The following is a 25,558-nucleotide window of genomic DNA, read 5'->3' as shown; positions in this document are numbered from 1 at the left end:
AAGAGCCAAGTGATTCTGCTCTTGTCAATGATCTATAAAATGTGGAACAGAAAATGCTTCAAAAATATAGTAAGAGGGGGGAAAAAGTAGAAACACAGAATCTCATTAGAAGCTTTTTATAAATTTAATCTCTGAAACAGAATTAAAATGAAAGACAGACAATACAGCATCTGCTCATTAGGATCTACTGACCACCAACAGGCACAGGCCTAAACTCTTCTAGTAATGTTTATGGTCACCTTAATCTCAGGGAATATAGGTTAGCTGATTATACATTCAAGCAATCAGTAACTAAGTATTTAATAAAGTATTTATTAAGGTATGTTAGAGATTAGGGATAAAATAAGAATGAACAACTGCTCATAAATATGAAAATATGTACAGCCAAAACATGTGGCCAGAGGATATGAACAAATCTTTCTCAAAAGAAGAGCTCCAAAATATTAATAACCATAGGAATGAATCTTACAGATCACCAGTAATAAGAGAAATGCAAATCAAAACAAGGCTGAGGTTTCACCTCGCATCTTGCAAACAATATACACAATGACCACAACCTGGAAAGGAGTACATTCCAGACTTAGTGGACGACCAGTGCAAAAGTAACGGAGATAGGAGATGGAGTGTAATGAATGAAGAACAGATAGAATAGAAGACCAGTTTGGTTGGTTAGAAAATGACAAAAGATGACAATAGTCAATTTTGTTAGGGTCGTAGGTACATTAGTGCATTGTTGAAAGAACTGTGAATTAGTACAAACATTTTGGAAAGCAATCATGCAAATAAGGTGACTAAAATGTCTATATCTTTGGACTTAGATATTACACTGTTAGGCTTATACCCCAAAGAGGCCATTGATAAGAACAAAATCTCCATACATATACTAAAATATTTATAGTAGCACTCAGTGGTAGCAAAGAATTAAAAACAAAATAGATACCCAGTGATAGGGGAATGATTGAACAAATTGTGGTTTGTGGCTACGTTTCTGATATCAATATCCATATCATTAAAGATGTCACTTAGCTAGCTAACAATTTTCAATCTGTACTCTCAAATGTTCTACTATTATTCTCATCCACAACTTTTCATGACCCCACTTAGGGTTCTCTTGGCAAAGCTACTGGAATGGTTTGCCATTTCCTTCTCTCCAGCTCATTTACAGATGAGGCAAACAGGATTAAGTAACTTGCCTGGAGTTGGATGACTAGAAAATTTCTGAGGTCAGACTTGAACTCAGGAAGATGAGTCTTTCTGATTTAAAGGGCTCTAGACACTAAATTGTGGCACATGAATATAATAGAATAATACTGTTATAATAAATGATATGTGGTGAATGAAGAGGAAGATGGAAAGAGATGCATGGAAAGAACTTTATGAACTGATTCACAGCAAAGTAAGAAGAACCAAGAAAACAATAGACACAGTGACTTAAAACAAAGTAAATGGAAAGATCAACCACAAAAATCAAAGTGAATGTTGCAACATTACAAAGGCAAAGATGACTGGAAAGAAGAAACATGGGAAGATATTTCTACCCCACCTCTTTGCAGTGGTGGGAGGTCCATGAGTGTGATACATTGTATATATTTTTAGATTTATTCATTGTGTTAATTTTTCTATTTTCCTCTTTATTTTGTCTTTAAAAATATTATTTGTTGAATGAATTGGTTCTCTGAAAGGGAAAGAGAAGGATACTGGGGAAAATTATAGTGATACAAAAATATATCAGTAAAACTTATTTTTTAAAAAGAAAATGTATACAGAATAAGTATAAAAAGTTATTAACTATATATGTCTATACCAAATACTTAAAATGCTAGGGGAAGGATGGCACTAATAGTGGGGAGGATCATGGAAAGCTTCATATAGAAGATAGTGTCTTGGCTGTATCTTGAAGGAAGAGAAGGATTTTATGAGGAGGCATTCTAGGCTTGGTGGATGGTCAGTACAAAAGTATGGAGGTTGGAGATAGCATGTAATAAATGAGGAACAGAGAAGACCAATTTAGAATAGAAGAGTACAGGGGGAGGGATATTGTCCAGTGAGTATGGAAAGGTAGGTTGAGACCAAATTATGTAGGTCTTTGTGTAATGACTGGGCTATAAGGAATGATAGATATCTTGAATACAGAGAAGCATGGAGAGACTTCCATGAACTAAATGAACCAAGAATCAAAAGAAAAACCACAATGACAATAAAACAATCACAAATGAATGTTGTGAAAATACAAAAAACAAACTTGACCCCAAAGAAAAAAACCGAAGGCAAGAAAAGTTACTTCTTTGTATATATGTAGAATAATGGGTGTGAAACATTGCACACAATATCAGATTTCTTTGAAGTATTGATTCGTTTTGCTGATGTTTGTCTTTTCTCCTTCTTTCTTAAAAATTATAGATTGACTCTCTGTAAAGGGACAGAGGAAGTGGCATAGGGAGAAATCAAGGCTATGTAAAATCAAAAGAAATGAAAACAAATCTATATTAAAGGACAGAACTGAGTATGGTGGTACGTACCCATCTGTAGTCCTGCTCTGAGAGGTAGAAGCTAGGGGTTCACTTGGGCTTGGGAGTTCTGAACTGTGGTTGGCTAAGTCAACTGGATTTCTGAACTAAGTATGGTACCAATGTGGTGAGCCAAGGAGTGGGAGGGGTTGTAGGTCAAAGTTTTCATTAGGATCAATGGTGGGATTGGGCATTTGTGGCCTGGGTGCAATAGGGAGACCCTGGAAACCCCTGTCCCCTCCCCCCCCCAAAAGCAGGAATTAAAAATAATTAAAATTTTTAAAAGATGAAGGGTGACTTATCATGAGTTGACAAAGTTGCTACTGGTGATGACAAGGAAGGGAAATTTTCAGTCAAAACAAGCATTTAAAAATCTTGTACAATCAAGGACCAAGGAGGCTTGACAAACTTAGCCTATCAATGTCTGGCCCTAAACTCCTTTGTATTTTATGATGAGATTCTGAATTCCTCACTGAATACTTGTTCTCTTGCAAAGCCAGCTTTGGACAAAGCTATTGCTGAACTTGATGTATTAAATGAAGATTCAAAAAAAAAAAAAGACAGCAAGCTAAACATGCAATTATTGAGCCAACTGGACTTTGAAGACAGTGGCTGAGGCTCAAGGAGCTACAAGTGAAGCAGGAGGGGGGAGGATCATGCAGCTGGCCAACTCTTCTCAGCCTCACTCCAATTTTGGCACATTGTCATCCCTGCTGTCTCTCTAAGAGGTTTTCTTTATAATTTGACAAGTAACGCTACTTTTATATTTCTTGTGTGGTTTTTATATTTAATATTAGGGGAGAAGAACCAGTTAATAGCTAGGGAATGATCTATTTTCATCTGAGGTAGCCAATATGGAGATATGGAATTTTCAAAAAATTTTACATGTTTGATATGTAGGCCAAGTGTGCTATGGTTTTACAAAGTCAGTTAAAACACCTTGTCCAAGCAAAGAAAATGACATACACATTGACCTTTCATGGTGGGTGTGTGTGTGTGTAGTTAGGGGGGGAGGGGGATTATTTCAATTGTGAAATAAATAATTTGGGTTTTTCAATTTTTCTCCCAATCCTAACATTTATTTAACACCTAACAATATGCAAGATTGGTCATACTAGAAGGCAATAGTAGATTTTGAAAATTTCAAATTTTGATAAATTCATGGAATACAATGACCTAACCCCCTTCTTTAGGAATTTTATAAACTACTACAAGGGTTAACCTAATTTTTTTGTCATGTACCCCATAGAAATCTAGGTAGGCCTAGGGACTTTTTCTCAGAATCATATTTAAAAATGCATAAAATTAAATTGAAATACATTTATCACAATATTAATAATAATTTTTATATGAATCTTGAAAGTTTGCAGAGCACTTTTCTCCTTTGTTCCTTACAACATATTTTCTCCTTTGTTCCTTACAACAGCACTGGGAGAGAGGTGCTATATTAAAAGATCAGGTTCTTGGACCTCAGGCTTAAAAAGCCCTAATCTAATAGGAAAGATACAGCCTAGACATCCACATGGAAAGTATGTCAGATAATTCAGATATTAGGAATAACTCCCAATTTATAGTAATATATGATTTACAATTGTACTTTCCTCACAATAACTGGGGAGGGGGAATAGAGAGATTCAAGATTAGTCTGTAAATTCCATCTTCTCCAGCTTCAAAACTAACTGGCCTGGGCTTCATTCATTTGTTCATTTTCTCACTAACTATAATTCCTTCATTCATTTGGAGATTCATTAGCTCTCATACCTAGCGGAGCTAAGTTGCTTCATCAAATGAAGCACAGAGCTTTTGCCCCACTCAGATTGATTAGCACATTATAGTGATAAAACTAAACAAATCCAGATGGAACCAATGCTTAAATAAATCAACTTCTATTCTAGACTGTACGCCTAGACCTGGGTTAATGGCCATTTGGTATTGGTTTAATCAGTGGGCAAACTTGAGATTTGTTTTATTATCTGAAACAGGTTTACTCCCATCTAAGGCTGACCTTTGGATCAAAGCATTAGACCCCTTATTTGCTGGATTAGTCAATAGAAAGAAGTTAGCAAACTGAAAACCTAGACAGTTCTGACCAACTTTGACTTGCTGGCTCCTTGTCTAGTAAACTTTTTGGTTTACTTTTTTCCCCTCTGTATACTTCTGGATTTATGTTTTAGGAGATAGAGAATGTCTTCTTTATCATGAGTGCACAAAACCCCACAGACAGTCTCTGCTTCTCCTACCCTGTGATCAGAATTAGTAAGGATTAGGTCACGAAGTAAAATTGATTTGCTCTAGATCCTGGCTTGAGGCAGTGACAGGACCAGTTTCTCCCACCTCTTTCCTTTAAACTCCAAGATCCTGTCAAGAACTCAAGTCAAAAAGAATGTCCTTTTTATGTTGTGCTGGTTACATGAGACTGAGTCCTAGAAGGAAGCCTTGGGAAGAGGCGTGGAACACAAGTGCCCATAAAATTTGCAGTAAGGAAAAATTTTCAAACCCCCATTAATGTATCACAGGGCTTTGGAGTAGATGAACATTGTGTAAAAATAGCTCTCCAGCTTGCATAGACTACACTCTGTAGGTTGGAGAGACTATATAAAGTAGGTTCTTGTGTGTCTGGCTAAAAGTATGGTCTGCAGCTCTAGTTGGATCATGAGCTAAAGGAAATTTTGAATGTGTTTTTACTTAAGAAAAAAGGCAACTTTGTGGAAATAGAACAAGCTGTGGATTTAGAGTCTGAAAGCATGAATACAAATCCCCAATCTGCTCTTTTCTACCTGTGTGACCTTGGACAAATCACTCCCTTTCTGGGAGTCTCAGTTCTCTCATCAGTGAAAGAAGACGATTGGATGGGGAAGGTGTAGATGGAAAAGTCATTCTAGAAAGGCTCTAGTTGGAGTCCTTAGTAGAAAGGAGGGCATGGGTTCCCTGAGGGCAGGGACTCTGATTTGTGTCTTCGTATTCTGTGTCAGACCCAAAGCCCAGTGTACAGTAGGCATTTAATACATGAATACGAGGCAACATGTTTTCTGTGGGAGTTCCATTTTAGATAAAATGTAACAAGGTGGCCCTGAGGTGGACCTGTGGACTCTTGTAGTCATTATATTCACTGGGTGCAATGTCTGAATTTTCCAAGCACCCCAAAATAGAAATTAAGACAGCACAGAAGAGACAAGTTCCCTTTCAAGAGAGCAGATGAGCACTAGTCGTGTACTTAGAGTCTTCTGAAAGGGAACAAGGCCAAGTTCTGCAGGCTGTCTTTTATGAATATAAAATTTAACAAGTCAACAGAGGAATCTTTATGGAGATGTGAATCTCTATATCTTTATAGAGATGTCAATATCAACTCAGTAAAAATAGATAAATAAACTCATTTCTCATAATTGAATAGGTTCACTTTTGGTTCAGCTTTCTTAGTCATTTTAGATTTTTGAAGCTTGTACAAGAAGGGTTTTTGGCCAGTTCTGGTAGACCTAATACAGTAAGACCAGGCCTAGGTCACTGTCTATATTTCCTACAATCAGGACTCTTCCAAAGACTGTAGGTGACTTTTTCTGCTAGCAGAACAAACTAGGCCATTTCACTCACTTTTCCTCTTGTCAGTAAAATGAGATGGCCAGATGATCCCAAAAGTCCTTTCTAGTTCTCACAACACAGAAGTTGACCAGAAGGCTTGTCCAGAACAGAGGAACAGGAAGTCCTGACTCTTTGGGGGATCCTGTGCAAGTTTCTCATCATCTAAGTCTCAGTTTGCTCTTCTATAAAATGAGATATAAGCTAAATTACGATTGGATGAGATGATAACTGATACTTCTCCCAGTTCTGAATCCTAAGATCCACAGATGAGATTTGACTACCCGATGTGCATTGTTCTCTAATCAGAGAAGAGCCTAGACCTGAGCTTGATGATAGTCTACTTGCATTAAAGGATTCTTGATTCCTGAACCATTTGAACCTAGGTAGTTTAACCCCATTAACTTTTTCCTCTTAATATCCAGACCCAATGAAATTTGGGTGACTTCAGGTAACAAATACTAACCCTGGCACTGATCTCCCACCCACCTATTTTTCTGAAGGATTTTTGAAACTGTAATATGTCCATGCTCCACAATTTTATAAATGCCAGCTCAGGTCTCTTACATCCTTGGTGAAGAGTGCGAGTTTTTTACTAGCTTCTCATCCTACAGTTCATTGTAATCCACTTGTGAATAGGAATGACTGTGAACTTATGGTTTTAGCTCTTTCTGTTAAATGGAATTGCTTTAAAGAATGCTTTATATAACATTTTTGTTAGGTCCAGAGTACTGGTTATCCAATTCCCATTCAACCTTCCATGAAATTCTCAGGCATAAAGGACCCTTTCCTCCTCTGAGATCTCCTAGGCCTTTAGATATCTCTTTTTTAGTTACTTTCCTAGGATGATATAATTCAGAGTTTGAAGAAGTCATCTTCACGAATTTGCATGTCATCCTTGTGCAGAGGTCATGCTAATCTTCTCTGTATTGTTCCAATTTTAGTATATATGCTGCAGAAGCAAATGCTTGAAGAGGTCATCTAATGCATTTTTTTTGACAGATAAAGAAACTGAAGCCTAGGAAAATTTTACATACTAACTACTATTTTTGGTTCAATGCCTCCTTTCTCCCCTACTCTTCTCTGTTATGAACTCCTCAAGAGCACAGCCTGTACCTTCTTCATCTTCATATCCCCATCAACATCTAGCTCAGGTCAGGACTCTGCTCATAGTAGGCACTCAAATGAGTGTTTGTCTAATCAAATTGGATTGAAACCTCTCTTTTGGCAGGTCAACCAACTTCTTTCCAAGCTCTTCCTGGCCTTGGAGCTAAGCAGTGAAATTATCTCTGGTGTCCTACATGGCAGTCAGCTGTTGCAGCTCTCTTTTATTTCCCTTTGCTGAGTGGAAGGGCCTCTTTCTTCTCCCCACTCCCCACCCCCCCGCATAGAATTGTTAGTGGTTGGTTTCTTATTTAAGGTTCAACCAACCAATTCAATTAGAGATGTCAAATGTATATAGGGAATAGAAATGGAGATTATTTATTGTCTGGTGTTCCCCAAGGGATTTACCTCCATCTTTCTTCCAGACATAACTCTCTTTAGGATAATTTGAGAAAACAGTCTACAAAATTAATTTCCCACCATCTATGTGGCAGTCTTTATAGTAATTTGTTCTTAGGAGAAGAGACTTTAAACTTTTAATTTTCAATGTTAATAGCTACATTTCTAAAAAATGCTTTTTCAAGGTAGTACCTTAAATGATGTTGATAAAGTGGAAGCAAAATTACTGTATTAGAGGTAGAAGACTTTATTTATTTATTTATCTACTCATTCACTCATTTATTTATTCATGCATTCGTTCATTTATTTACTTATTCATTCATTCATTCATTCATTTATTTATGTTTATTCATTCATTCATTTGTCTATCTTTTATTTATTTATTTATTCATTTACTTATTCATTCATTCATTTATTTAGGTTTTTGTAAGGCAAATGGGGTTAATAGCTTGCCCAAGGCCACACAGCTAGGTAATTATTATAAGTGTCTGAGGCCAGATTTGAACTCAGGTACTCCTGACTCCAGGGCCAGTGCTCTATCCACTGAGCAAACTAGCCACCCCAGAAGACTTATTTACTTAACTTGTGTGACCTTGGGTAAACCACATCACTGTAGTGGGTCTCAGTGTCCCACCTATCAAATGAAAGAGTCAGATTAGATCCTCATCTTCTAGTTGCCAGTGGTCTCCTTCTGAAACTACCTGTATTTAATTTTGGTATAAATTCATATTTATTAACTTTTTAATTATAGAGCTCTTAGCACAGTGCCTGCCAGTATGTGCTTGATAAATTTTATTGATTAATATGTTGTATATATTTTTATTTGTTCTTAGGCCCCAGTAGAATGTAAACTCCTAGGTAGGAACTGTTTAATTCTTTTGGCACATAGTAGGCATTTAATACATATTTTAATTGATTTAATAGATAATCTTTATGACATTTTCAACTCTAGATCCTATGAAAATCTATCAAGGAATCAGAGTTCCTGAATTAGAAGGACATCTAATTCAGCTCACACAGATCCTTACCTATCACTAGAGATCTGAATAGGAACTGGATGCCCATTTGTTAAAGATGGACATCCATCTATAACATCCATCCATGTTATAGATGTTATAGAAGGAATGCCAGTGTAGGTTCTTGTTGCATTAAATGACTTCATTTTTTACAATTCAATTTTATTTTATTTCCAGTTCCAAATTCTTTCCCTCCTCTAACTCTGTCCCCTTTTCATTGAGAAGGCAAGAAATATAAAATCCATTACAGATATGAAGTTACACAAGAACAAATTTCTATATTAGCCATGTTCCAAAAAAAAAGAAGAGAAAAAAAATGCTTCCATCTGCATTCTGAGTCCATCAGTTTTCTATCTGGAGGTGGACAGCATTTTTTATTATGAGTCCTTTGGAATTGTGATGGATCATTTTGATGGTAAGTTACTAAGTCTTTTCACAATTAATTATAATCCTGTTGGTACTGTATAAATTGTTATCTTGGTTCTATTTACTTCACTTTGCATTAGTTCATAAAAGTCTTCCCAGGGTTTTCTGAGACCTTTCTATCAAAATTTCTTATATATGATAGAATCACATTCATGTCTTATAACTTGTTCAGCCATTCCCTAGTCGATAAATATCCCCTCAGTTTCCAATTCTTTGTATCACAAAAATAATTTTGCTAAAATATTTTTTGCATACTTGGATCATTTTCTTCTTTCTTGGCTCTCTTTGGAACATAGACATGGTAGCAATTTTGTTGGGTCAAAGGGAAAGGGTATGTATAGTTTAAAGCTCTTTGGGCATAATTCCAAATTGCTTTCCAGAATGGTCGGACCAGTTCACAGTCTGCCAATAATGCATCAGTGTATCTATTACCCCATATACCTTCCAGCATTTGCCATTTTTCTTTTCTGTCATCTTAGGCAATCTAATGTGTGGGAATTATTCTAATTTGCATTTCTCTAATCAGTAATGATTTAAACCATTTTTCATATGACTTATTTGATAGCTTTGATTTTCTCTTCCAAAAACTGCCTTTACATTTTTTGACCATTTGTCAATTGCTCAGTTCCCTATAAAGTTGAGATGTTAAACTTTTTTTTGGAGAAATTGTCACCCCTTAAGCTCCTAGGATCCTGTATTCCTTTTGATTTTGACTGTCTTGGTCGTTTGTCCAAAACCTTTTTAATTTTGTTATCAAAATTATGTCTCTTGGTTGGTCATGAACTCTTCCTCTGTCTATAGATCTGACGGGTAATCTCTTCCATTCTTTACTAAGTTGTTCAAGATATCCCATGTATGTCTAAACAATGTGCCTATTTTGAGTTTATCTTGGTACTTGGTATGAGATGTTAATCTATGCCTAGTTTCTACCAATCTACTTTATAGTTTTTCTAAGGAGCTTTTGTAAAATAATGAATTTTTGCCCCAATAACTGGAATTTTTGGCTTTAGCAAACATTAGGTTACTGTGCTCCTTTTCTTTTGCATATCATGTACCTAATTTATTCCATTGATCAACTTCTCTGTTTCTTTTCCAACATTAAATTGCTTTGATGATGACTATTTTGTAGTATGATTTGACATCTGGTTCTTCTAGTCCCTCTTCCTTCCCATTTATTTTCATTGATACCCTTGATAGTCTTGACCTTTTGTTTCTCCAGATGCATTTTGTCATTTTTCTTAGCTCTGAAAAGTAATTCATTGGTAGTTTGATTGATACAGCACTGAATAACAAAATTAATTAAGGCAGTGTTGTTTGGTTGTTTGATTATGTGTTGAACAACCTCTAGGTTCCTCCCAAATCTTTATTACTGAGGTTCCTAACACATTGCATTGTTGGACAGCCAGAAATGCAGGGAAGCTTTTTTCTATATGCCCATCTTTCCTGTAATTTCTATTATTGCTGCTAATTCTACACTGTTGGATTTAAGCATTTTTGGCTGCACAATTGTTTTCAGATATTTGAAGACGGCTATCATGTCTCCACAGAACCTTTTTTCCCCTCTTTGCTAAACATTAGTAGGTACTCAAGTCATTTCACAGAATTGGAGACCTTTCTTTGCCATTAAAGAATTGGGCCATTTCTGAGAATGTAATTCCACTCTGTAAACAGGAACCAAAGAGACAACATCACAAGAAATGACCTCTCTCTGGGTCTTTGTGTCAGAACCTCAAGTGATTTTTGAGCAAACAGCTTTCTCCCCAAATCACCTTCTTGTTATAGGCAGTCAGGTTCTTATTATTAACCGTAAATAAAAATCACACAAGAGGAAAGGTCAGTTGAGCCAATCATTTCCTTGACTTCCCCACAAACAGATCTCTTACTGTGTAAAAAGCAGCCTCTCCCCAGGATCTGGATGAGAGCTCTATGAAAGAGGAAATCTAATGAAGTAGGAACAAAATCAGCAGCCTTTCTGAGCCAGCTACCTAGAGGAATTTGGACCTCTCCCTTTCCTTTCTGAATGGTGAAGAGAAAGGGATCTTTGGCTCACTTTCTTTCCAGTTTTCTGAGAAGTTTGAGAAGGAGGGAACTAGAAAATGTAAAATGATGGGACTTTTTAGAACAATTCATTTCATTAATTGAGAATTTGTTACCTACTTCCTAACTGCAAAGACTCTATTAAGGCCTAGGAATATAAAGACCAAACTACAAACAAAACAGTTCCTAGCTTCAACAAGCTTACATTCTATTTGAATATACATATTAGACAAATGCAGAGCCTAATCCAGTGCTGCAAGGACCTGCCCATGGGTATGGGTATGCTTTCTTCTCCTGCACATGGAGCGCTTTGTGTTTTGGTCTATAGGAGTTACTGTGGTCAAAGAAATCCCAACTTCAGTCAATATGTTTATGAGCCCACCTAGAGTTATTTAAGCTGTGGCTTAAGTGACAGCATGTTGTCTCTCCATGGGTCCCATATTTAAAGCTTATGCAGTCTGAGAAAACCATGCCAGAGCTTACTGATGGGTTATTGATATAACCTTTAAGAAGCCATAGTCTGTCCCTTCTAAGACATACTCCATGCAAAATGGAGTAGGACTTTAGGAATGAATGTTACAAACAATATTATTGATATAACAATAGGTCAAGGAATTGTGATTTTTGATGGTGTGGGCATATCCTTCACCAAAGCAGACTATAACCCTCTACTACATAAGTTTCTGAATCATATTAGCTCAGAGATGGTAATCAAAATGTTTTATTTACATTAATACAATCTTTGTAGTTTATGAAGAGATTACCTATGCAACAGAGATTCTGAACTTAGGGTCTGTGAACTTTCTTTTTTGTCAAGGCAACAGGGTTAAGTGACTTGTTCAAGGTCACACAGCTAGGTAATTATTAAGTGTCTGAGGCTGGATTTGAACTCAGGTCTTCCTGAGTCCAGGGCCATTGCTCTATCTACTGTACTACCTAGCTGACCTTGGTCTGTGGACTTTTTAACAGGTTTTAATTGGTCTTTGAACTTGGATAGGAAAAAAAGTTAAATCTTTGCTTTCACTACCCTCTTAAAGAAATTTAGCATTTCCTTCAATGAGTCCACTGAGTACTTGTACATGACTGTACAATGAGTATAGAGTGCTCACAGGACAGAAATGGAAACTGAGAAATGAAGGAGCAATGATTTTCTAATTTCCAGTTGAGTATTTTTCCTGTCTTTAAAATTTTTGAGCTGGGTGAGATTCTCTAGTTGATTTACAGATGGAGAAACTGAAGATCACAGAAGAAGTGACCTCTCTAAGGTCACAGGCAGAGGTAGGGATTAGAACCTAGGTCTTCTAATAAGTATAAGTCTGACAGAATCATCATAAAGGCTAGGAGTAATCTTTGTAAATGGAAACTGGTACATTCTGTCCTATTCTAGTCTACATGAGAAGACACTAATCCAAAGGCTTTGCCCATAATATAGTCAATAGTTTATATAATATATTCAGATACATTTGGGATTTATTTTTTTGTATAAAAAATTTTGTTTATTCATTTTGTTTTCATATCACAGTCATTTCTGGAGGCACTCAAATGCATCCCACTCTAATTGCCACACACTTTCGGTCAATCCTCCCTTGTAAAAAAGAAAAGCAGTTAAGTAAAATCAAACAACGTGGCAGCCATGCTTGATGGCATACTGAACAATCTTCCATCTCCTCAATAAATGAGAAAAGGTGAATTTCCTCTTTCTTTTCTCCAGGGACCCATTAGTTTAACTGAGAACTTGAGGTGGGGCTAGGATAGTGCCAGGGTAATAAGCAAAAAGATTTAGAATCAAAGGCTCTGGCATTTGAATTAGAGTTCTACCTCTTCATACCTGAGTAATTCTGGGGCCAGCTACCTGCCTCTCTGAATGTTAGTTTCTTCATCTGTAAAATGAAGGTATCAGCCTAGTGGATCTCTAAGGTCCTTCCGGTTATAAGCAAGCCAGGAAGAAGATAAATTCTTTCATTTTAGTGTAAACATTCCAACCACAAAACGCCAAATATGAATATAAAACATTTGCTTCTGTTGGGCAATGTTCAACAACAAGCCTGGCATGTCTTCAATTGAGTATGGATGTATCACAGTATCACCATTTCATCTGTGGAAATCCCAGTTCCTAATGATATGCATGATGGGAGAAGTCATTTTAGAGAAAAAAAAGGCACAGATAGGCCTAGAACAGAGTCAGGATATTTAGTTCCTTGCTAAGTTGCTTAAGAAATTCTGTGTTTTTGCTATAGATTTAAGTTAGAAAGCTAACTCCATATTTGCAAATAAATGGATTGTATTTTTTAGTAAATTTGATTTTTTGGTAGGTCCAGATCAAATTTCTTCAGTATAAGGAACTTGCTGATGGAAAAACTCCCTCCTCTGATGTGGCCCCACAACTTCTCTTCTGTGAGTTGTCAGAGACTTTGAGAAATTAAAACTATTCAATGGGGATCATGAGTATAAATTAAAAAAAGACTTGAACCCAGGACTTTCTGACTCCAAAGTCAGCCCTCTGGCCATTATATCACACTTCTCATATACTATCATGTAGCTGGAATACCTCAGAATTTGAACCCTGGTCTTTTTGTCCTCAGTTCCAGTCCTCTAGCCGTTACATTCCTGCTGCAGATCATGACAGAAAACAGAATTCATAGTGGTCATAGAGGTCAAGATTGAGACATTCTGGAGCAACAGCGTAACTGAATTAAATTCCATTTGGTTTAACAATTATCAAGTGCCTGCCAAGTACAAGGATAGGTACTGCTAGGTTTGAAGACTTCAAAGATAACTAGGGGATGTCATGGGATAAAGAAATGTCTCATGTGAAGATAGCATTCCAGTAATTAAGAGATATACCAGGGCGTATCATAGGCTTGGGAGGAACCCTGAAAATTATCTAGTCTAACTTGACCCTGAATAGGAATTCCAAATATTATATTATGCAAAGTGTAAAAAAAGCAATAAAATTTCTAAAATGAGAGAGAGAGAGAGAGAGAGAGAGAGAGAGAGAGAGAGAGAGAGAGAGAGAGAATGTGTAAAAAACATTTTCCTTTGGGTAAATGGAAAGAAATGAAAAATTCGGAGATGAACTAGTAAAACTTTGCTCTATAAGAAAGGAGTGAGCAGGAGAATACATGAAGGAATACAGATTGAGGCAAAAAGCCATCTGTGAATTCAGTAACCATTATGCTAGGCAGCACAAGGAACATGGAGAAAATGAGAGGCAATTTCTGACTTTCAGAAGCCTACTATCTTATGGCATTTACAAAAATTCAAGCGAGGTAATATCGGATAGAGGATGGCTAGAAGGTTGGTTTTGGAGTCAGAAAGATGAGGGTCTATCACAATCCAGTGGAAGAAGAATTAAACTTGATTTTGAGTACCTTGGTTCAAATTTCAGCTTTGTGAACTTGGGCAAGTCACTTAACTTCTCTTGACTCAGTTTCTTCAATTTGTAAAATGAGTCTTGGCTGAACTAAATGACTTTTAAAGTCTATGGTTCCACCTATCAGTGGTAAAGACTATCTCTCCAAGTCACTTCTCTAACAAATTACAAGTTGCTAGTCTCTGTCAGTGAAGTGAGCTTCCATACTGAGAGGTCTCCCATTTGATAAAATCCAAAATCTGGAACTTTCTTCCCCTATCCCGTCCCCAGTGAAATAAGAAATATTCATAGATGTCTGTTTGGTTTTTTTTTTGACTAGACCTATAATTTCACCAGTATTTCTACTGGTTAATATTGGCAACTCATCTGTAATTTATATTCTTGGAGTAATGCCTAGAGTAAGAGAGAGTTGAAGACTCTTGTTCATGGTCACAAAGCTAGTTTATGTTCAAGGCAAGACTTGAATCCATCTGCGTTAAGGGAAACAGCAAGGCTTTCTATAATGTTCCCTGATTCTAGGGCTCCTCCACCCACCATGAGTGTCTTCAGTCTATTGGGTCCTGCCAAAGCTAATGTTCCCTGACAAATGTGTGGGAAGGTTGTTTGCTTTGAGCTGTGGGTGTTGGGAATGTTTGCACCTAATATCTTTTCCTAATTTAATCCTACATTTCTATCTTAAGTAAATTCTCCTTTCACCCGTACTCTGATTTCACGTGACTGTGAGTAATTATTGGAAAAGATATTCAATGGGTATCATGAGCATACATTTTTTTAAAAAAAGACTTGAACCCAGGACTTTCTGGCTCCAAGGTCAGCCCTCTGGCCATTATATCACACTTCTCATATATATACACACACACACACACAGAGATGAAAAATATTGAGCCTTGCTTTTTAATTCTCTTGCATACTGTAGTGCCATCTCAATTTCTTATGATAGGCAGCAATCATTCTGAGATAACTGAACAGGGTGAGGGATTACTGAGTTAGGAATTGTCTGAATTATAGTGCAATATTTTTCACTGTTAGGAAAGGGAAGTAATGCCCAGAGAAATCAAGTGACTTGTCTAAGGTCATACAGATACAGAGTCATAACCAGATCTGAACTCAGATTTTCTGGTTCCAAAGGCAGTTTTCTTTCTCCCACAAACTTGAACTTGATTACTCTGAGCTAATTGACCCAGCAGAAAATAACTGAAGTGAGTAAATAATCATCATATTTATGAATCACTTTTGTATGGTAGTTTGGTCTGGAGCATTTGCCTAGGATCACACAGTTAGAATTTGTCAAAGGCAGGATTTGAACTTTTTCTATTCACCTTACCATAGATATACAGCATACCATACTTTAGATCTTACAAAGAACTTTCACATATTTTATCTTTGAACTCAGTTAAACTGTTCCACTTAATAAAAACAATGGTGGTCAGAGCAGAGAGGATTGAGCCAATCTATGTATCCTACCTGTCTTGTTCTCTCTTCTTTCTCAAGGAGGTCAGCACTTGGTTCCCCATCTTCCTTTCCTTCTGACCTTCTTACTCTGGAAGCTGCCTTTCTTACTTGGCAGCCCTGGGAGGTGGATGTTCTAGTATTATCCCCAAAGTAAGTGCTCAGCCCACAGACACATGTTGCTGTTGTTGTCCTTCGTTTTCAAAGAGGACCAATAACATCATGGCGTGATTTCTTGACTAATAGGTGAATTGGATTTAAGCGAGGTAGAGTCATCATCCTTACGCTCTCTTCCAGAGTCATGGGTGTTCAATGGCAAGACAAAAGTCAGGACAACTGACTAAGGCTTGGAATGTGGTGAATGATCTTGGCACAGTCACATCGATAGTAAGTGAGGCAAGATGTAAACTCAGCTTTTCCGGACTCTAGGTATAATGCCGCTCACTTGAATCACTGAACTGGCAATAGAACCACATCATATTTGGGGTCTTGTGTGACTTTGAGAGAGTAAGCAAATTCGTGTCTTTAGTTGCCCAATAAAATAAAGGCACTGACACAATGACAAAAACATTATGGGAAGATCAACTTATATGGATTTAGTTCCTCTTAGTAGTTCAGTGATTAAGGACAATTCTAAAAACTCAAGATGAAAATGCCATCCACATTCAGAAAAAAAAAAAAACTATGGGAGCTGAATGCATACTATGTTCACTTTTTAAAACTTGTTTCGAGGCAGTTAGGTGGTACAGTAGATAGAGGCAGTTAGGTGGTACAGTAGATAGAGTATTGGCCCTGGAGTCAGGAGGATCTGAGTTCAAATCTAGACCCAGACACAAGATACACAACTTGTTGTGTAACCTTGGGCAAATCACTTAATCCTGTTATTTTGTAAAATAAAAAACCAAAAAAACCTCCTTTAGTTTTTCTTTTTCTCATGTTTTTTCCCTCCTTTAGTTCTGATTCTTCTTTCTGAACATGAATAATATGGAAATATGATAAACATGACTGTATTTGTATAATGTATATTAGATTACTTGTCATGGGGGGAGGAGGAAGGAAAGTAGAAAAATGTGGAGCTCAAAAGCTTACAAAAAGATGAATGCTGAAAACTATCTTTGCATGTTATTGAAAAAATAAAATAACATTCAATTCTCAAAAAAATAATAAATCTGGGTCAGATTTTCCTATAGGTCATAAAAGTATCAGACTTAATAATTAAAGCTAGAAAGACTGTGTGAATCAATCATCAACATTCATTAAATGCTAACTTGGGGCATCTCTTACTTTATAATTTCTGCTTCTAGTCCTCCAATAAGCATATTTGTAGCTGTGTAGAAAAAGAAGCAGTGAGAAGGCAAAAATCTCTTTTGAACACTATTTTGGAAAAGAATTAATCCTGTTGAATTAAAAAAAAAGATTTTGTGTCTCTTGGATTAAAGGACCAAGAGGTGAAAGTTGAAGGCTCTTGAGGAGACTGAGAAACAGTTGTTAGGAAGAACTACCTCTAATCTGTTATGAATGTTATATTAATATCTGACAGAAATTCTCTGGGCTAGCTGGGTGGCACTATTGATAGAGTGCTAGACCTAAAATCAAGAAAACTCATCTTTCTGAGTTCAAATCTAGTCTCAGACACTAGCTGTGTGACCCTAAGTCATTTAACCTTGGTTGTCTCTGTGCATCTGTTAAATGAGCCGGAGAAGGGCATGGCAAACCCCTCCAGTATCTTTTCCAAGAAAATCCCAAATGGGGTCACAAAGAATTGGACACAACTGAACAACACCAACAATAATATGAGGAAAATTATACAAGGTTAATGGGAATGATAAGATGCTCTATCAAAACCAATGAATAGGAAATACTCAAAGAGAATGAGGGAAATTCTATCCCTAGTAGAGTGAAAATAAAAATAGAAACTTTGAGTAAAATGATTAGAAACAAAAACAAATCTTCATAAAAATTTTAAGACGAGGAAAAAATACATATGAAAAGTATGGATGCCAATTTTCCAGCCATGTCTGGAGGCATTCATTCTCTTTCACATGTCCTTTGCTTCGGACAAACCAGTCAACTCAGTGTTCCACCTCTGTGTCTTTGCTGTTGTTTTCTAATGTACCCCTCCTCCACAACTTCTCCAGAAAGTCTGACCATTCTTCAAGGCCCAGTTCCAATGGCACCTCCTCCAGGTAGGCTTCCTTAATTCCCCCTAATCAGAACAGTTTCCTTCTTTCTTTGAACTCTTACAGCACTTTGTACATATCATTAAACTTTCTTATTCCACAGTTGTAGCCTGTTGTGTCCACTACCCTTACTAGATCCTTAGCTTCTTGATGGTCATATTCAGTTTTATGTTTCTCCCCAAAACTTGTTACTGAAGAATCGATTCTTTTAGCCACATATTGACACATACAAAATAATATCTTATAAATGGTTACTGAGAGACCCTCAAACTTTCTCCTCCCTCCTACCAATAATGGAATTAGAAAAGTACTCTAAAATGCAATGAGTTTTTTTAAAAAGATAGATAAAGATAGATAGATAAAAGATAGAAAGATAAAAAAATAGAAAGATAAAGCATGGACATATTATGTGCCAGCATTTTCTTATGGTTAAGAAAAGTAAAGAAGGTAGAGCAATATATCGGAAAGAATGTAGACTTGGATTCAGTAGACCTACCAATGACTAGCTGTGTGATCCTGAGCAAGATGCAACCTCTCTATCTCACTTTTTTTCTCTGTAAAAGGGGGGGGGATTAGACAAGAGAAATTCTTAAGATCCCTTTCAGTTTTAACATTTCATAACCCTATGCCATAAAAGAAGGGAAAAGACAGGAGACAATACAAAAGTATAAGAAACAAAATTATTTTAAAACAGGACATCATTGACATAGAATCATAGATTTAGATCTGGAAGACACCTAGAGATCATAGGGTCCAAATCCTTCATTGTCTACAGATGAGAAAACTGAGGACCAAGGCATTTGAATGACCTGCCCAAGGTAACATAGACAGTAAGTGGCAGAGCTAAATTTGAACCTGGATCCTCTGTTTCAAGTTTATGGTGGAGGATGAGTTTACATGTCACATTGTGAGATTTAGGACTAGACAGGATCTTCAAGATCTTCTAGTCCAGTTCTTTCATTTTACAGAGAAGGAAACTGAGTCCCAAAACAAACAGAAAGCTTTTACTCATATACCCAGTGGCTAGTCCTTCCTTCAAATGACTTGGTGCTTATTTATCTGTATATGGGTAATTATCTGAGGATGTAGGGGCAACTCAATGTGGCAATAGATAAAGTGCTGGGAAACTCACTTTCCTGATTTAAAATTCAACCTTAGACTTTGACTAGCTTTGTGACCCATGGCAAGTCACAACCTTGCACGCCTCAGTTTCCTATTTGTAAAATGAATCAGAAAAATAAATGGCAAACCATTCCATTTTTTTTCCACCAAGAAATTCCCAAATGGGGTCATAAAGAGTTGGACATGACTGAAAATAACTCAGTAACAAAAATCTGTCCTTCCAAGTAGAACATAAGTTCCTTGAAAGCTTTCCTAACCAAATTTTTGAAAATTGTCATCAATTCAGCTCAACAAAAATGATGTATTTATTGACTGTCCCTGTTGAATTTAGAAATTACCTGCCCTAATACAAATGAACACCTGCTTTTTACTTTGGCCTTAGAGACTCATTTAAAGCTGTTGAGAGATTCCATTTCTTGTATGGGTTCACACAGCCAGTATATATCAGAGGCAGAATTTGAACCCAAATCTTTCTGACTTCAAAGCTGACTCTATCTACTACTCCATATTTACTTTTTACTTATTATATTACTATATAAATGAATGCTAGAGAGAAAAATCAAACAATACTTGCCCTCAAGGAGCTTACATTATATGGAGGAAAACAAGATTTACAAAGTTATATTAATACAAAATAAATCCAGATAATTTCTAAGTCAGAGAGGGAAGATATGAAGGAGCGGGGCTGCTAGACTCTGGCAGCACAACAGCAGACCCTCTCTCTTTCTGGGAAGATCTGAGGAAGTAGGATGATATCCTGATGATTTCAGACCAAGTTGGATCTGGTGTTTTCTCATCTATAAAATTAAGAGTTTAACCTAGATTTTTGAGACCCCTTCTGGCTCTACAATGCAATAACCCATTGAACAGGCACAACTGTAGAGGTTCTAAAAATTGTTAGAGGTTTTGTTATAATCCTTGCTTACAAACTTATATGAGGACTAGTGGAAGCCACATCAACTGGCCCAACAGAACTCTTACATCTCTACATAAATTGAATTCCAAGTAGAGCATCATGGAAAATATTTGCTGTCATATAACATTTCATATCTGCTAAAATCCCATCTGAGAAGCCTTTCTCAATACTGCTTAATGCTAGACACCCCCTCATTGATTATTTCCAGTTTACCTATATATAAAAATATAAATGGGGTAAACTGTGCATCTTGTTTGTTCATAATTGTTTGTATGTTATTTCCCTTGTTAGACTGTGTTTCTTGAGGGCTGGGACAATTTTTACCTTTCTTGGTATTACCTGCTTTTCTATTTCTATTAAACTCGAATTTAAGGTTTAAGGATTTACCTAGAGGAGTGGTATTTTGATATCACTTTAATTGAGTTTGCTTGAACAGAAATGGGGACCATTAACCTATATAGAAGGATTTCTGTGGGCTATATTGACTTAGAAAACTACATATTAACCTTATCTATGTCCTGTTGTATTTTTTATATTGTTAAGTATTTCCCAATTACATTTTGATCTGGTTCCTTTATAAGTGACTTGTTTAACATTTCCACTCTAAACTAGAAGTTGCAGAGAAGGTTCTGACCAGCATAGTAAGAGTTCCCTACATCAATGAAATCACAGCTATAGTTCCTATTATGAATTAATGATAATTTTAAAATGCTGCCATTAATGTCAAAAAGACCCAATTTTTTACCTTTCCAAAATTAAACCAAGATAGAAAATCTAACAGATTATGAATTCTCTTTGTGAAATCCTGAAATAGCCCAAATAATTTAGGTAGGTGTGAATTTTTAGCTGAAGAATAGATGTGATTGCTGTCCCACATCCTGGGCATGTTATTTAACATCCCTTCCTTGGGAAATAGAACAGAAGATCGTAGATGCTAGGGTCATGAATTTAGAGATGCACAGGACATTAGAAATCATTCTTGTCCAACTGCCTCATTTTTCAGATGAGGATATTTGAGGTCAGAGAAGGGAAGCGAGATGATAAGGTCATCTAAGGTCACCAAACTTCTTTGATGGCAAACCAAGGCTTCTTTCCATTAGACCTATCTGCCTCTCTTGTGTCTAGAGAGAGGAAGTTAAGAAAGCAAGCCCCCATTCTTTAGGAGGCCCTGATTTCCTGGGAGTGATTGAGTCCATAAGAATAGTTGAACAGGTATCATGCTTACTTAGTATCATGAAACTGAAACTGGGAATCCTTTTAAGGACTAATTTCTCAGTTCTCGTTCAGGCCAAACTCTTGTAAAGGTTTATTCCTATTAAATTAGGAGAGCAGCAGTCATCAACATATTCTTAGTGTGGCTAGTTCTGGTGGCTATTCTTAGAGTCCTATTGACAATGAAACAACCAAGTAAATGAACACCAACCATAGCTCGGTTTGGTTCTCTGCAGTTTGAGAACTTGGAAATTGTTCACATAGGACAGGTGACTTACCTTGTCTATTCCAATGTTTGAAGGCTTTTCTTCTTCGGAACAGGAATCACTGATAATTTCTTATCTGCAATTAAAAAAATTATACAAAATTATACAAAAATTATACAAAATTACTTGGGAAAACAAAGCATAAAAAGCTCCTAACTTTCTCTGCTGCCCACATGTGAGGAACCTTGCAACAAGGTTGCAAGGGAGAATTGGGAAAATCTCTGAATATTGCCTCCGACACCTATTAGTTATTAGATCACTTAACCTTCTGAAGCCTCAGTTTACTCATGTGTAAAATAGGGATGATTAATAGCTGTACCTCAGAAGTGTTGTGAGGCTCAAATGAGTTCCTACCATATATACAAGGTGTCCCAAAAGTTTTAGTGCACTCTTAGGCTCTTAGGGCCTTCTATATATATATATTTTTTTTGGCTAACTTTTAACTGCTTTATAGATGTCTCTTTCATGCTTAGTTAACAAAGCCCTGAAGGCCACAGCAGGATCCACAAGAGGCAGTAGGAATGAGGGAGAGGAAAGTCAGAGAGAATACCATGGAAGAGCAGGAGGAACAGACTCTCTGGAAATGAATGAGCTCATGGAAAGAGCAGACAGGGGATCTGGGACTGAAGTCTGGCTCCAACTCTCCCTCCTGGACATGTCACTAAAACCTCTGGGACTTTAGCTTCCTTATTTGGAAAAGAGGAGGGTTGGGCCAGCTGACCTCTGAGGTCACACCAACTCTAAATCTCTGATCTTTTGAAGATAAACAAAATCCTGTCTCTGCCTCTAACTCCCAGCAGTCACTTAACCTCTCTAGACTTAAAGAAATTCATTGGATTTCTTTATCTACAAAACAAGAAGGTTGAACTGGATTTTTTAAGGTTCTTTCCTATTCTTAATCCTATGAATGTGTCCAAATCTTGTTATAATTTTTCTATAGTTTCTCTAAGGTTCAGCCCCCTCAGCCCCACTTTTGTGGCCATGACACCAGCCAAAACCCCAGTACATCATCTCTTTATTACCCACCACCCAAGTATCTTAAGCTGGTCTCCTCCCTAATCTCTATGGGGCTGCTAGGTGGCATGGTGGACAGAGAGCTAAGCTTGAAGTCACTCATCATTCTGAGTTCAAATCTGGCCTCCGACATATGCTAGCTGTGATTCCCTGGGCAAATCACTTCTCCCTGTTTATCTCAGCTTCCTCATCTGTAAAATGAGCTGGAGAAGGAAATGGCAAACCATTCTATTATCTCTGCCAAGAAAACCCTAAAAACAGGGTCTTGAAGAAACTGAAATGACTGAACAACTACATCCTATCCCCACTCTACATTGCTACTAGCATGGACTTTGTCTTCCTACATTCAATCAATCAGTCAACAAATACGTGGTAAGCATGCTGGGGACAACAAGAAATACAAAGAAGACAAAGCCAGTCCCCGTCCTCAAGGACCTTATATCTGAATGGGGAAGGTGACATGTAGATTACTAGGTAGTTACAGGTTATACAGAGCTGGGGGAAGATTTAGCAGCTGCAGAAGGTGGGATTTGAGAAGTCTTAAAGGAGGCCAGGGAAGCCAGGAGGCAGCAGAGAGGGGGGCGGCGGAGCATTTGTTCTGATGATCTTAGTCTCTTGGTTAAGAATCTACAGAAGCTTCTTACTGCCTCCCAAATCAATTATAGGCATACTCCAAGAAAGGTTACGCTGACCAATGTCATTTTGCATTAATGTCATTAATTCAGACTAGGCAAACCCCACAGTATCATGGGATAGTACTGGAACAGTGTTCAGTTGATTGCTTATCCATACATAAACCAGTATTGCTCCTATGGAATGATGTAAGATCATCTGACATGTTTCTAGCAGAAAAAAAAATAATGATATTAAGTGGAGTAGGCCTGTCATTTCCACAGGCAAATACCTGAGGTCTTCCCTACCACAAGTGGGTCCCTATGTTCCCTTACTTAAGCCTATCCCACCCTTCCTTGGTCCTCTGCTGTAGCCAGGCTGGCATCTGTATTTTCTCCCTCACTGTTACTTCCTTCCCTTTGCCTGAACTGCCCTGGTATTTATTCTTTATCAATATGTAAGTATGCATTTAAAGACATATGTGCTTATACTCACACATATGTTCACACACATAGTATATCTATACACAAATGTGGATATATCCATGTATGTATTATGTATAATACATATAGACACATATACATACATGTATCTATATCTGTGTGTGTATGTGTGTGTGTGTGTGTGTGTGTGTACAGAACTGAGGATTTCATGAAGTTTTTCTAAGACTTCCCCTAGCAATACCCTGCATTTTCTTGGCCTCTCTGGCCCTAGTCTTAGAGTCAACAATAACAACCACAGTTATTTCCTTCTATTCTACTTACATAAATGTTTGGGATCCATCATTAGAAAAGTAGACATTGCATCATTTTCCTTTAAATGCATCACCATTCATATTGAAATTCATCTACCAATTTTTGACTTATTCATAAATTATCTGTAATCATGGAGATTATTGGGTTCTAACAGGAGGGTGGTCCTGGGGCTACAAAACAAAGATGAACTTGTTTCTGGCCTTTGGGAGCTGGCCCAGTTATCCAGAACTTCATTTCCGATCTTCGGGTCTTTTACTTATCTGTGATACTCTTCTTTAACCCAAAGGTGACTTTGTACAAAAATAAAGCATCCAGTAAAAACTTTTTGAAAGCCTAGAAAACTTCAGTCTGCTTCTATTTGCTTGTTCACATGCCTAATTAAACTCTTTGAAAATTTTTCACAGATTAATCCAGCAAGATTTTCTCTTACAGAAATTAGGTTTCACTACTAGGTTATATATCCTTAAAAGTATTACATGAGATAAACTTTTATTATAGATTTCCCCAGCTTCTCTGATAGGGATCTTTGCTCAAGTCCACTGATTGTGACATGGGAGTGAAAACAGGGGTTCAAAGACTTTGCCGGGACTTGACAGCACTGTTGATATGACCAGGCCTGTGCTTTAGGAAGATCAGTTTAACCACTAAGGTGGGGATGGAATGGGGTGGGGAGAGCCTTGACCCAGGGAGATCCACCCACAGTCGATTGAAAAAGTCCAGGCTTGAGGTATTAAAGAGCTGCACCAGGGTGGTGGCAGTGTCAGAGGAGAGAAGGGAGTTTATATAAGAGATGATAGAAAAATAGAGACAAGAGCCCTTGGCAATGAGGGATTATGGGGAGTGAAAGTGAGAATGAGGAGTTGAGGAGTCTCCTAGGTTGAGAGTCCAGGTGACTAATAGGGTGGTGATACCCTTAAAGGTAATAGGGAAGTTAGGAAGAGGAGAGGCTTGGGGGTGGGGTAAGGTGGTGGTGATAATGATTTCAGTTTTATATATGTTGGCCTTAAAATGGCTACATGATATCCCACTCTAAATGTTTGACAGGGAGTTGGAGATGTGAGATTGGAGGAGAGACTGAAGGTTGGATATATGGATCTGGGAATCAACTGAATAGAGGTGATAGTTGAATCTAGGGGAGATGGGGAGATCACCAAGGGATCACCAAATTTTTTATAAAAGAACAGAACCTGGGGGGGGGGGGTGCCCATCGTGAACTGAAGAGTGTTTAGACAAGTAGTAGGAAGAAAACCAACAGACAGCACTCATTAATGCAGATTGTTAGCTTCTCTGAAATTCTAGAGAATTGCCTAAGGGTTCTCAGGTAAAGTAACTTTCCAGAGCCACACGGACAAGATGTTTCAAATCCAGATCTTCTGATTCCAAGTTGAGCTCTCTATTCACTATGTCACTAAGACAGCTAGATGGCACTGTAGATAGAACATTGAATCAGGAAGACCTGAGTTCAAAGCTGTCCTCAGACATGTACTAGCTATGTGACCATGGGCAAGTCACTTTGCCCTGCTTGCCTCAATTTTCTCATGTCAAAAGAGAAGGAAATGGTAAACCACTCCAGTGTCTGTGCCAAGAAACCCCCCAA

At 37.3% G+C, this 25,558-nt stretch overlaps 1 protein-coding gene and 1 non-coding gene across 4 annotated transcripts in view; both read right to left on the bottom strand.

Moving 5' to 3' along the window:
- Positions 1-25,558, bottom strand: part of SMPD3 (sphingomyelin phosphodiesterase 3) — a 258,177-nt gene that overhangs the window by 131,522 nt on the left and 101,097 nt on the right. For all 3 annotated transcript variants that reach the window (XM_074202028.1, XM_074202025.1, XM_074202031.1), the window contains exon 2: positions 21,593-21,656. The gene's annotated coding sequence lies outside the window, so the exon portion shown is untranslated. The remainder of the gene's footprint in view (positions 1-21,592; positions 21,657-25,558) is intronic.
- On the bottom strand, positions 6,942-7,044 carry LOC141510431 (U6 spliceosomal RNA). The gene has a single exon (XR_012474920.1). It is a non-coding gene; the product is annotated as a U6 spliceosomal RNA (small nuclear RNA).

This window comes from Macrotis lagotis, chromosome 1, assembly GCF_037893015.1.
Source record: "Macrotis lagotis isolate mMagLag1 chromosome 1, bilby.v1.9.chrom.fasta, whole genome shotgun sequence".
Lineage (NCBI taxonomy): Eukaryota > Metazoa > Chordata > Mammalia > Peramelemorphia > Peramelidae > Macrotis > Macrotis lagotis.
The sequence above is the reverse complement of the archived record's forward strand: the minus strand, read 5'-3'. Positions and strand labels throughout refer to the sequence as shown.